Source organism: Montipora foliosa, chromosome 8, assembly GCF_036669935.1.
Source record: "Montipora foliosa isolate CH-2021 chromosome 8, ASM3666993v2, whole genome shotgun sequence".
Classification (NCBI taxonomy): Eukaryota; Metazoa; Cnidaria; class Anthozoa; order Scleractinia; family Acroporidae; genus Montipora; species Montipora foliosa.
Window position 1 is genome coordinate 48,066,896 of NC_090876.1, and position 12,500 is coordinate 48,079,395.

A 12,500-nucleotide genomic window follows, 5' to 3' on the forward strand; every position below is an offset into this window, starting at 1 on the left:
GCTAGCCTCCATTAAGCGGCCACTAACTGTTAATGCGTTAATTACCCCGAGGGTGGCCGCTTAATAGAGGTTTCACCGTAATAGGTACAAATCGTGGCAAATCCAGAAAGTCCACTTCTCAAGTCCTTCTCCTCCAGCGTTGTAAAAAATCCCTCTTTTTTTCCCCGAAAGCACAAAGATACGTCATAAAGAGGTCACGATAGTAGCACAGAAAGTCCACCAATCACGGACATCATTAGGCCCTTCTGTGACGTCTCGATTGTGTTTTGCCAACGGGTGACAAAAATGGACTTCAGTACGACTGCGCAAATTTCGTCGACATCTCTCTGATCTCTCTCCAGAGATCGTTATGTTTTTTTGTACTGAGTGAAAGAATCGAGGTCTCTCGATAAGACAACTGAATGACGTGACTAGCGTTTATGAAAACCGGGCCATTCATGTGATCGGTTCTCTTCATTCACCTGCTGCTCCCAACTGTGAGGCTTCATAGCTCAGTTTGTAGAGTATTGCACCGGTATCCCAGAGGTCATAGTTTCGATTCCTGTTAAAGCCACCTGAATTCTTCAGGTGCTTATAAAATTGTTCAGATAAGAGCAAGGATCACTTCTGATTTTCTTCATTCAGTTAACATTTTCGTTGTTGTTGTTGTTTTTCGGAATAAACGTAGGCGCTAACCGGACGTGAATAAAAAGTACGACTCCTGAGCACTATGGGTATCCATCCCCGCCAAAAATTCAAACTTACTTTTCTTAAACCCAAACCTTGGGTGGACTTTCATATTGACCGGACCAAAATGGCGGAAGAAAAAAGAGCCAGTGTTATTCTGATTATGCCTTGTTGATTAGGTATTGTTATGTTCGCTTTGTTCTTTTGTTTATTCGATTTGTCTATTCAAACATTCAATTGGTCAATTCAAAACATTGAGTTGGTCAATTCAAACATTCAATTCGGCAATTCAGACTTTCAGTTCGGCAATTCAAATATTCAATTCGGCAACTGAAACATTCATTTCGTCATTTAAACATTCAATTCGGCAATTCAAACATTCAATTCGTCAATCAAACATTCAATTCTGAATTGATTGTTTGATTCATGTTGACGAATTGAATGTTTGAATTTATAATTGCGAGTTTAAATTGCAAGATAGAATGCTTGAATTGAAGGTTTGCATTTAAGAATAAAAACTTTGGATTTTGGCGGGGATGGATATCCATAGAGTACTAAGTATGTTATTCTTTTCACAGGCGGTCGTCATGTAAATTTTTTGCCAAGTTCCTTGGACGTCATAATCAAATAGCATGAGAAGAAAGGGAATGTGAACAATAAATAGTTAAGCTGTAGCTTTGACCACACTGCATTCGTTGAATAAATTTGGGATTAAAAAAATGAGTGCTTCAGTAATTTTTTTAAAGTACGATATGGTTTTTTTCCATTTCTGAACTCTTATTAGAGACTTTAAGATCTACGAAGCGGTCGTTAAGGAAAACGCTACAAAACAATGATATCGATTGGTTAAAAGAGCACAAATAAACGCGGCGCTGCACGTGCGGCACGGACCTTTGCTGATATTTTTGCGGTACTCTTCACATTAACGTCGAGAAATCACCAAATTTGAGGTTTTGCCGACAACGCGAGCTTACAAAAGTGAATCTTTCATTCTCTATTGACCGAATGCAAAAATGACCGACAGCAAATTATTCTTTTGTCTTTGTGTTAATTAGCCTAACTAGCCTCGTTCACACGCGTAAAATTGGAAAGAATTTGGGCTGTAAAACGAGGCTAGTTAGGCTAATTAACACAAAGACAAAAGAATAATTTGTTGGCGGCTATTTTTGCATTTGGTCAATTTTTACTCTGAAACCCTTCGCCCACATTTAGGGCCGTTTATACGAGAGAAAATAAGCCGCGGCTAACTCTGGCCGCGGCTTACGTAAGCCGCGAACACCCCGTATAAATGGTACAAAATCTACGTTCACGGCTTTCTCAAGCCGCGGCTTATCCTGGTCGGGGAGTTTATACTCGTATAAATAGTTCCTTTCGCGGCTTACGCAAGCCGCGGCCAGAGTTAGCCGCGGCTTATTTTCTCTCGTATAAACGGCCCTGAACCAGATGGAATAATCACGCAAGACTTACGATGTTGCAAAGTTATATTTTGAGGAAACGTTTTCGAAGATGTCGCCGTCGTAGATCTTTAAAAGGGAGCTTACGCAAGGGCGACGACGACGCCAACGAGAACGTTTTCTTAAAATATTATTTCCCGTCGTTGTAATAACTACGTTATGACTCCAATTCGTTCGGAACGGAAAGTGTGTATCATCATTGCAGGAATAAAACTAGCATGAACGGTGTGGTTGTTTGGGGAGGGAATTTTAAAATGTTTCGTTAATATGTTCTCGCGTCCTGTACACAACCTGAAATTTGGTCAATTCGCGTCGTTAGGGAGTTTAAGATCTACGACGGCGACGTTCGACGAAAACGTCACCTCAAAAGATAACTTGGCTCTGTCATAAATGTCTTTCGCGATCATTCAGTCTTGTTCACGTCCCACAAGATGCGCGAAGTATCCTAAAAATAAATTGGTATCGGCGGTATCAGATTTAAAATAGAGAATGAAAGATTCTCTGTTGATGCTTACGTTGTCGTCAAAACCTCAAATTTGGTGATTTCACGTCGTCGTTGTACAGAGGACCGCTAAAATACTTGGAAATGACTTCCCGTTAAAGTTTATTGCCAAGTCAATAGTTTAATTGAATGCTAACTGTTGTAAATAGAGACTAAAGCTACTTCCACTTCAGGGGCACCCAACGAGAATATAGTTCAAAACCACTTAAACATAGCATCGTTTAACCTATTTTAGTACTTAAACTGTAGATATAGGCATATTTTTATCTGAAAGTCTAGTGGTCCGAAAATTTTAGGGATCAAAACTTACGTTTTCGAAAATTTTAGCCAGAAAAAAGGCTCCCGAAAGTTCTAGGTGACCTTTTTGAGGTTAAAGTCCGTTTAAAATGGGCAATTATACCATTTTTTAGATGTTCGAAAATCCTAGGACAGGCAGGCAAGCAATAAATTTTACAACAAATGTTCCGAAAATTCTAGATCTCAAATCGTCTTCCGAACAGATATTTTCCGCAAATTGACGTTGGGTGCCCCTGCCACTTCCACAAAAATTAAAGTAGAATTCCATTGTAGTTCTCGATTTAACTCCAGAAGTTCAAGGAGGATAGCTACTGACCATGGCCACAAACCAAAACACGCTGAAGCAGTCAGAAGAACGAGTGAAACAATTTAAGAAAACAACGACTTCAAAGAGCATAACGATCTGCTAAGAAACGCAAAAGAAAAATGCAAACAAAGCCTATGAAAAGCCAGCTATCTCACTGATACAGGGCAAAATGTAACAGGCGTTCAAATACAAAATGAAAAAAACGTTATTTTCGAGACCAACTATTTTCTTGGAAGAAAACGTATCACACAGCAGTATATAGATTCAAATGTAAAGCCTCATAGGGCAAAAACCATTGCTAAATGAATTCTACAGGAACCGCCTAAAAGAGGCGTCCATTCAAATATGTACTCAAGATCGAGAGCAAAACTATAACAAAGGCAACATAAACTAGACCACGTACAAGGGAGTCGTGCACACATACATGTACAGTAAATCGTTGATAAAACGTACTTTAAATTCGTCGTGAATGATGGAGAGGGTATAGCCTAGACTTTCGAAAAGTCCTTCGTCTAGATACGCGCGGAACGAAGGACTTTTCATACTTGATTGGCGCCAATTTAGCGACCCAAAAACGGGTCGCTGAGCTAGGCCAATCAGAGTAGTCCTCGTGGACCCCAGGGGATAGAGTTGTCAATCAAAATTTGCCACAAGCAGTGAAGCGTGATTTTCAAACATGCTAGATATTCCGATTGCGCGACCATCACAGGAAAATAATTCAAGAATATCTTTCTTGCATAGATCTGTTTGTCTTCTCCAACCGGAGCTGGGAAAGTCTGACCTTTGAACTAGTCCCGTAGGCTTTTGGTCGTTTACTTGGGGCGGGTGGCATGCTATCGCCTTCGTAATTCTTCCACTGATTACACTCACGAAAGATTTGGTCTCTAGCCGGTCGCTATGTAGGAGACAACACATTTAAAATCTTAAGTATAAACTGGTGTTTGGAAGTCCCGAGGCGATTCTCAACGACTATCGACACATTTTTCGTCCAATGGAACAAAAAAGTTTAAAATGCATGCGTATTCATCGACGAGAGTCATAGCATCGCTAAATGGTAAGATGTATCTTTTAATTTCGGTCTAGTACGTCTCCTACACCTGAAGCTTACCTGATCTTTCATGAGTGAAATCAATTGACTTTCTTGCCGATTCGAAGCTTTCCCTTACTTGCTAATCTTTCGAATTAGTCTTTCGTTTCTCTCAGCACAAATCACGGCACAAGTGTTGGTCCAAAAAATACCACTGGAGATCTCCTTTCCAAGCGGCGACTCGAGATTGAAATAAGCTTTCGTTTTATTTCATCTTTGTTTCTGATACCTTTAGCACAAAGTCAACAAATTTCCTCTTTCGATTTCGTAGAAACAAACATGTTCGACTGTTTCGTCGGATTGCGCCATTAAGTTCAGGGCTTGCGAATGACGTCATCCCCTTTTTGGCGCGAGACGCAAATGAAAACCTTGCAAGCGAGACAAGTCGACCTCTCGCGACTTCGTCGCTCGCTCATCCACTTCGCGTACGAAAAATCACGATTCGCTCGCCGAAACATTTTCTCCTGGGATTATCGTGAGGTCGACTTGTGGCAAGTCTAGGTATAGCCGTACAGAAGCCCTTAACTCGGAAACACGTGATCTGTCAAAGTAAAAGAATGTTCCGCCCACATCATGATTTAAAGACTCTTGGGATGAAGTCGACAAGCGCTATTAATACCGCGTAGTTGATTCCTTCAAAAACAAAGCACCCATTAAAAATCCCGGAGCAAAGGAGACAGGTAGGTTTTTAGTATAGGGTAGTATTATGGTTTGTTGCACACTTTTTGTTTAGTGGTCATGAAAAAAACCCAACAAACAATTCTCAGACCAATTCTTTATCCAATTAAAGGAAATAGCTCCTGGCCTGGCGACTTCATTACTATAAGCGACTTTCAGAACGAGTCAGAATACCATAGATGTTATTATTATTATGATGCAAATAAATGGCGGAGTATTCAGCAGATAAGCTCAAATTTTTTTCCATTTTATACTTTTCTGTCTGCTCTTTTGATGGAACAAATTATCCTTATAGTTTTTAGCCTTTAAAAGTCTATATTTGTGAAAGAGCAATCGGTTTTTTTTATCAGATTGGGATGACTTGGCCTTAGTGATTAAGCAAATTAAAACCCACAACAGGATACTATAAATAATCATACCAGTGTTCACGATCTCCGACTTTCGCAGTAAGAGTTTGACAAAGTGTATTACATTTCTTTGCCCTCTCTGTTGCGGGAGTTCTTTGAAAAGGAAGCTATGCTACTATTTCGGTTCTGTCAAAGTGCAGGAATGTTCCACCGTTAATGCAATTAATTCAATGGGTGTCAGTAAAGAGGTGACTAGGTTGTGTCGACAACTTGATCGATTTCCAATGTACAAAGAGCGGAGGAAAGGAAAAAAACCGTGATTCTTTTTTTGCAACAATTGACAAACGGTTGTTGACAGTTTTATTCTACAAAGACTAGCCTGCGAGCAGGCTCCCGGTGGTTCTAGGTACATGAAGAGCATGCTCGATTGCTTGGATGCGCAGGCTAAACAAAGGCGAAAAGATGTTGTCAGATGCGGTTTCACAGTCAGTGGCCACGTCTTCCTATTTATCTAGGAGGTATGGGGTGTAAAAACCCGGGTCGAAAAAATGTACCGCACACACATACATGTACAGTAAATAGTTCATAAAACGTACTTTAAATTCGTCGTGAATGATGGAAAGGGTATAGCAGTACAAAAGCCCTTAACGCGGAAACACGTGATCTGTCAAAGTAAAAGAATGTTCCGCCCACATCAATCCATGATTTAAAGACTCTTGGGACGAAGTCGACAAGCGCTATTAATACCGCGTAGTTGATTCCTTCAAAAACAAAGCACCCATTAAAAATCCCGGAGCAAAGGAGATAGGAAAGTTTTTAGTAAAGGGTAGTATTATGGTTTATTGCACACTTTTTGTTTAGTGGTTATAAAAAAAATTCCAACAAACAATTCTCAGTCCAATTCTTTATCCAATTAAAGGGAATGAATGAATCACCTCTCCTGGCTCCGCGCGCATCTGTAAAATAATAGAAAAAACAAATTCAGCTTTAAAACATGACTCTATTTGATGAAAAACTTGAATCTTCTTTCCGACTTCATTACTATTAGCGACTTTCACAACGAGTCAGAATACAATAGATATTATTATGCAAATAAGTGGCGGAGTATTCAGCAGATAAGCTCTTTTTTTTTTTCTATTTTATACTTTTCTGTCTGCTCTTTTGGTGGAACAAATTTTATCCTCACTGTTTTTAGTCTTTAAAAATCTATATTTGTGAAACAGCGATAGCTGTTGTTAGATTAGGACGACGTGGCCTCTAACTGTGAAACCGCAGCTGACAACAAAGGCCCTTCATGTACCTCCAACCACCGAGAGCCTGTTCGCAAGCTATAGTCTTCGTTGAATAAAAGGGCCAATTATTATCGAGAATTGTTGGAAAATACGAAACAGGATTTGTTTTCCTTTCTTTTACCCGTTTTATGTTGGAAATCGATATCACGATTGTTCACACACCGTAGTGACCCTTCACTGACACCCATTAAATTAATGGTCCGTGTACGTGTTGGAATTTGTTACCGCAATGGCTTGGGATTCATGCCACAAAAGTAACTTTGAATCTTAGCATATTTTAGCAATGAAAAGAAAAACGAAAAGTCAAATGAACGGTTTTGGTTTTTCAATTTCTCGGAATAATTGCTTTCGTTTTCGGTTTTATACAACACTTCCTTGAAAATCGTGTCATGCATGATCACTGTATAACAAGAGGCTTTTAAGTAGCCTATACTCATGCGCTGCCAGGTTATTTGTATTTTTGTTGACGGTTTAATAATAATAATAATAATAATAATAATAATAAATTTTAATTTTATTTCAAATTATCAGTAAAAATACACACACTGAAAAAACCAAATAAAGAACTCTAAAACAAGTATTAGGCTTATAGAGATACAAATACTAATACTAATTCTAATAAATGCAATAATAGTTATTTTTAAAAAAAATTCTCGTTTCCTATGAACATATGTATTAATAAAAAAAAAATAATAAAATAAATTTAAACAACTCTTAGTATTATAGATTTGATAAAATAAAGGAAAGAAAAATTATAAATCAATATTAAAGAATGTTAAGACGCTCTTTGCCATAAACTCAGTGTCAGAGGATAACGCTATTTACAGAAGAACAAAAACTATCTACATGCGACCGAGACTTCTAGTTCTAGATCAGTCTCCTGTATATTTGGGATAGTTCTCCTCCTAGAACGCGAGCCTCGCAGGCAAACCAATGCAGACCTCAAAATGGCAAATGAGACTCGAGTCCTAATCCATGCGATAGTGGAAGCGTAACTCTCCTGTTTCTTCACTGCCGATGGCTCAGCAAGACGGCTATGGTAACGTTGACATTCGTTAGACATGCCTCCAGAAGTGGTAAAAACCAATGGTGTAAACGTGCCCCGTTCTACCTCAAGAACTCTAGACGAGTAAAGGCGCTTTTTATGATTCTCGTGAAACTTGTAAATCTGCTCAGGGGTGAGATTCTTGTACGAGTCTGCGTTAGGGTGGCATACCCTAACATCAAAGAACACAGACTGTTCTCTCGCTCAGAAGCCCCGCGCACGGATATCCAGCCGCGCGTCAGAGGCCTTGTTGGCTCCCCTCGGCAGCACTTCCCCCGTAACTTCTTGGAGAACCAAGAATAATAATAATAACTTTATTGTACACCACAAAAAAGGTATATAGGTGGTACAAGAATCTATTTGAGAGAAGTTGCTCTTTATCGCCTGAGTTATTGACCTATACTTTTCATCTTTATTTGAAAGAGTGTTTTTTGGATGGGTCCATAGACCTGTACTTTTCAAAACAATTTGAAGGAAGTTCTTATTTTTTTCTCTGGGTCCATTGGGCTGATAAATTTCTCTCCTCTTTCTTCCAGTTTGCTGCAATTTCTGAAGTAGATTTATGCTTTCTTATTGTTTGTTTCCTTTCTAGATTTGATAATTCACATAAACATCTAAGAAATACAACCTCACAGTTTGTTTCAAAACAATTAAATTTACTTTGAATAATAGAGCAAAAGCGATCAATAACAGAATCTACATTTGAAACTACTTTTGTTACATTTTTTGGTTCAGAACCATTGTATACAAAAACGTGGTAACTCACCTTTTGCTTTGCATACCACTGGAAAACACAACAGGGGCACCCAGCGAGAATATAGTTCAAAACCACTTAAACATAGCATTGTTAAACGTATTTTGGTGTTTAAACGGTAGATATAGGCATATTTTTACCCCCTAAATTGTTTTTATCTGTTCGGATTTCCTAGCTGAAAGTCTAGTGATCCGAAAATTATAGGGATCAAAACATACCATTTCGAAAATTTCAGCCAGAAAAGGGCTCCCGAAAATTCTAGGTGACCTTTTAAGGGTAAAAATCCGTTAAAAATGGGCAATAATTACATTTTTTAGATGTTCGAAAATCCTAGGACAGGCAGGCAAGCAAGAAATTTTAGAACAAATGTTCCGAAAATTCTAGATCTCAAATCGTCTTCCGAACAGATATTTTCCGAAAATTGACGTTGGGTGCCCCTGACACAACTAATGCGGTAGCGAGAAATTCACATCAAAAAGCTTGTGCTGCTTTCCTATATGATCCAAAATGGCAGTTATAAGTTGTTGTTTACTGGGACCACATTACAAGATAAATTTCCCTGACATCTTGCTCTATGAATAACTTTTACATGGCCAGCGGCCTACGTCTAATTTCTTTAGAAAATCAGAAATATAAACATATTTTGCTGGAGTAACATTTTTGATAAATTGCTCTACCATTCTCAATGATACTATCAACTGTTTGAGAGGTGCAATAGTTATGAGACTTTTGAGGTGGAAAAACAAATAGAATAAAATGGCACAGCAGAACATTCTTTGCAAGAACAAAGATAAACATCATTTAAGTGCTCCTAGGCTCTAAAATGTTGGTTTCGAACATATAATGAATGAACAATGCTTCCATTGTTGCTTTACATTTTAATAATGTTAACACATTTTAATCTCATAAGGAACAGATGTTTGTGCACATATATTCTGAAAATGTTGTATCAAATTCATTAATGAATCTATTTGAATTGAAGTACATGTTGCAAATAGGTCCCATACCTAACAAATCTCTGCCATGAGAGTAAAATATTTTACACCTCCCATTAGGCAGACAGTATATTGCTACTGTGTAAAGTTCAAGTGTTAAAATATATGCATGAGAATTATCCATGAGCAAAGAATCAAAGGCAGCTAACATTGATATAACATAAGGAAAGTCTGAAATTATAGGAAGTGCACTATTTAGCAAACCACTATAACTATCACTGTATGTCAACTGATAATTAATGTAGCTTAAGTTAACCATAACAGGCAAATCTGTCAAAAATAGGAATCCCTGTTTGCATGATTGTGACAAAGCTGAATACATATTATTCCCAATGTTTATAATTTGAACCAAGTCAGCTGAAGAGGTTATTGGATTCCTGAAATTTTAAACAAGTGCCGACAGAGACATTGCCACACGTTGTGTGCCTGCATTTGCCGTACCAAATACTTCAACATTACCTTGACTGTATGGTGCGGCAATAGTTTTAGTTGGATCAACAATTCCTGGTCCTGGGTTGTTTGTACGTCATTTGCCAGTCGAATTAACTCACGAATGTAAAAGCGATACAAACAGATCTTTATAAAGCCACAGATGATTAATTTGTTACATTTCATAAATGTGAACCAGACTTTTCAATACTGGCAAAAAAATGGCCTCTAAGTAAAACAAAAGTAAGACAGAAAACCAGAATTTCCCCCTGAAGCATCCTCTAAATTCCTTTAATGTCAACAACTTACCTTTGGCTCCACAATCAAAAAAGATTTATTTTAACAGCTTTATCCGTACGACCCGGGCCGTACGACCGCGACTACGATCACAAAGTTTGAACAGTCAAGATGCGATGATTCGGGCGCGACCATGCACATCCAAGAGAAAATGACACATCTTAAGGGCTAGACTTTCAAAAGTCCTTCGTCTCGTGTAGATTCGCGACCGAAAAATCACGCTTCGCTCGCCAAAACATTTTCTCCCGGGATTGTCGTGACAGGGATGGTTGATTTCTTCAAACACGCACTGTTTATTTTGTCATGCAAAATGGACTGATATTCCAAGCATACATACATTTTAAGACTCTAATACTTCTTTTCAAGTCTTTCTATTAATTTTTCTGACTCAACAATACATTTTTAGCAGCTATTAATTGTTTTGAATAATCCCCTATCCCCCGCCCCACGTAAAGTTACAGTCATGTATGTAAATATATGCAAGCATAAATTTACATGCACTAATGTAACACGGAAAACAAGAAACGGAGGGCATTTTATACCTCATGCGCTTACTGCGCATGAGTAACAATATCTCTGCAATGTTAACTCAGTTGTATGTATAGTGGTTAAGCAAAGTAAAACCCACAATAGGATTTTGACTTCTTACACACTGCGTGGCTTTAAGAGTTTCTATACAGAGGGCCGTTTTAAATGTAACTTACGCAAGGCGTTTGTTAGCCTCCTTCGCAGCCGTTTTTAGGCTCGGACGACGGCTGCGAAGGAGGCTAGGCGTTTGTAAGACCTCTTCGATTACACAGATACACATGGCATTTGTAAGAGTCTCGGGTTGCATAAGGCGCTTTTAAGAGTGTCACGTTACACGCACATTTATGGCACGAGGCGTTCTTACACACGCCCATTCTCTAACATAATTCGTTTAAAAGCACTCTTACACACGGCGCTTGAAAGCAGTGTTACAAACGGCGATTGTAAGCAGTCTTTCACACAGGGTTTGTGAGCAGTCTTAGAAACGGAGTTTGTAAGCAGTCTTACCGACGGCATTCATAAGCAGTCTTACAGACGGCGTTTTTAAGCCGTCTTTACACACGGCCTTTATAAGCTATCTTACAAACAGCGTTTATAAGCAGTCTTATACACGGCGTTTGTAAGCAGTCTTACAGACGGCGTTTATAAGCCGTCTTACAAACGGCGTTTGTAAGCAGTCTTACCGTGACACGGCTTTTGTATTAACAGTCTTAGAAACGGCTACGTTATGACTTGTTTTAATCTGTAAACAACTATCGTTTTAAAAGAAGAGGTCCGAAAACAAAAAGGAATACTGTACATATTCCGGAAATAACATATCGGAATTTCAGTTATGTTTCACAGCTTTGTCAGGGGTAAATTAATCCGTTACCACAAAGATGATTTAACGAATCATGAATATTAAGCATTTCAGGATAAAATGTCAGATCATCAACTGATGAAACAGTTCATCCGTTAGTCAGTTTCCCGTTCACGTTCAAGTTATCGAAATTTTAAACGCAACGTCTTGGTTCAGTTTACTTCGGAATAGTTCCACTGGCAATTAAGTCGTTCTTGGTATAATTATAAAAGAGAAATTAGCGGTCCATTTGGGACCGGTTATAGATTTCTGCAATAAATCCAAGCAAGGGGAAGAAATCATAAATGTGAGGTGTGGAAATGGGAACAAAAATCTATCGATGCATTCTCCGAGTGTACGAGCGCAGGAAACTTCAAGGCCCAACTCAAGAAAGTCAATAACACCGAACGTTCTTCGGCAATTTAAAGCTAGGGAAGCCAGTACTAGTGTTCAAAAAAGCTCAACACGGTTACTTGCCGCCTGGGATTCCGAAAAGCGGTCCAGATATGGTATCACTATCAAATACTCCTGAAGGTACAAGCAGCATAATTCTGCCGATCGACACACGTTTGCACTACTAAGAAAATAGGGAGTGCCAGAAAAAGAAAATTACAAGTTTGTGATGCTGTGGACATGATCTATCAACTACCTTAGGAGGGCATCCTTTCACCTGTTCGAAGGAGATTTGAACAGTGTAAAGTTGGTAAGTCAGAAGGATTGTTGCTATTTTTTCGAATGATACGTGCTTTTTACTTTCTTGTTTTGCTTAAATTCTCTGGGATTACTAAGATCGTCGATAAATCAAGCACCACGAGTGGTCAGAAAGTAAGCGGGTTGCATTATATTTTCTTTTGAATGTTGTTTTTTCTCTGTGCTTAATACTTTACAGATACTTTTAACTGTGTCAGACACAAGAAATACTGATATCGCACAGCACAATTTGGCAAGTGGGGGATCAGTTTGTTTAGTGTTCAATCAAGCAGT

General features: G+C 38.6%; 1 protein-coding gene across 5 annotated transcripts in view; it reads left to right on the forward strand.

Moving 5' to 3' along the window:
* Positions 1 to 12,500, forward strand: part of LOC138012669 (chordin-like protein 2) — a 53,116-nt gene that overhangs the window by 23,400 nt on the left and 17,216 nt on the right. For 3 of the 5 annotated variants that reach the window (XM_068859504.1, XM_068859499.1, XM_068859502.1), the window contains exon 7: positions 1,245 to 1,386. The exons of the other annotated variants lie outside the window; for them this stretch is intronic. The gene's annotated coding sequence lies outside the window, so the exon portion shown is untranslated. Of the gene's footprint in view, positions 1 to 1,244; positions 1,387 to 12,500 lie in introns of those variants that run through there. 5 annotated transcript variants of the gene reach the window in all.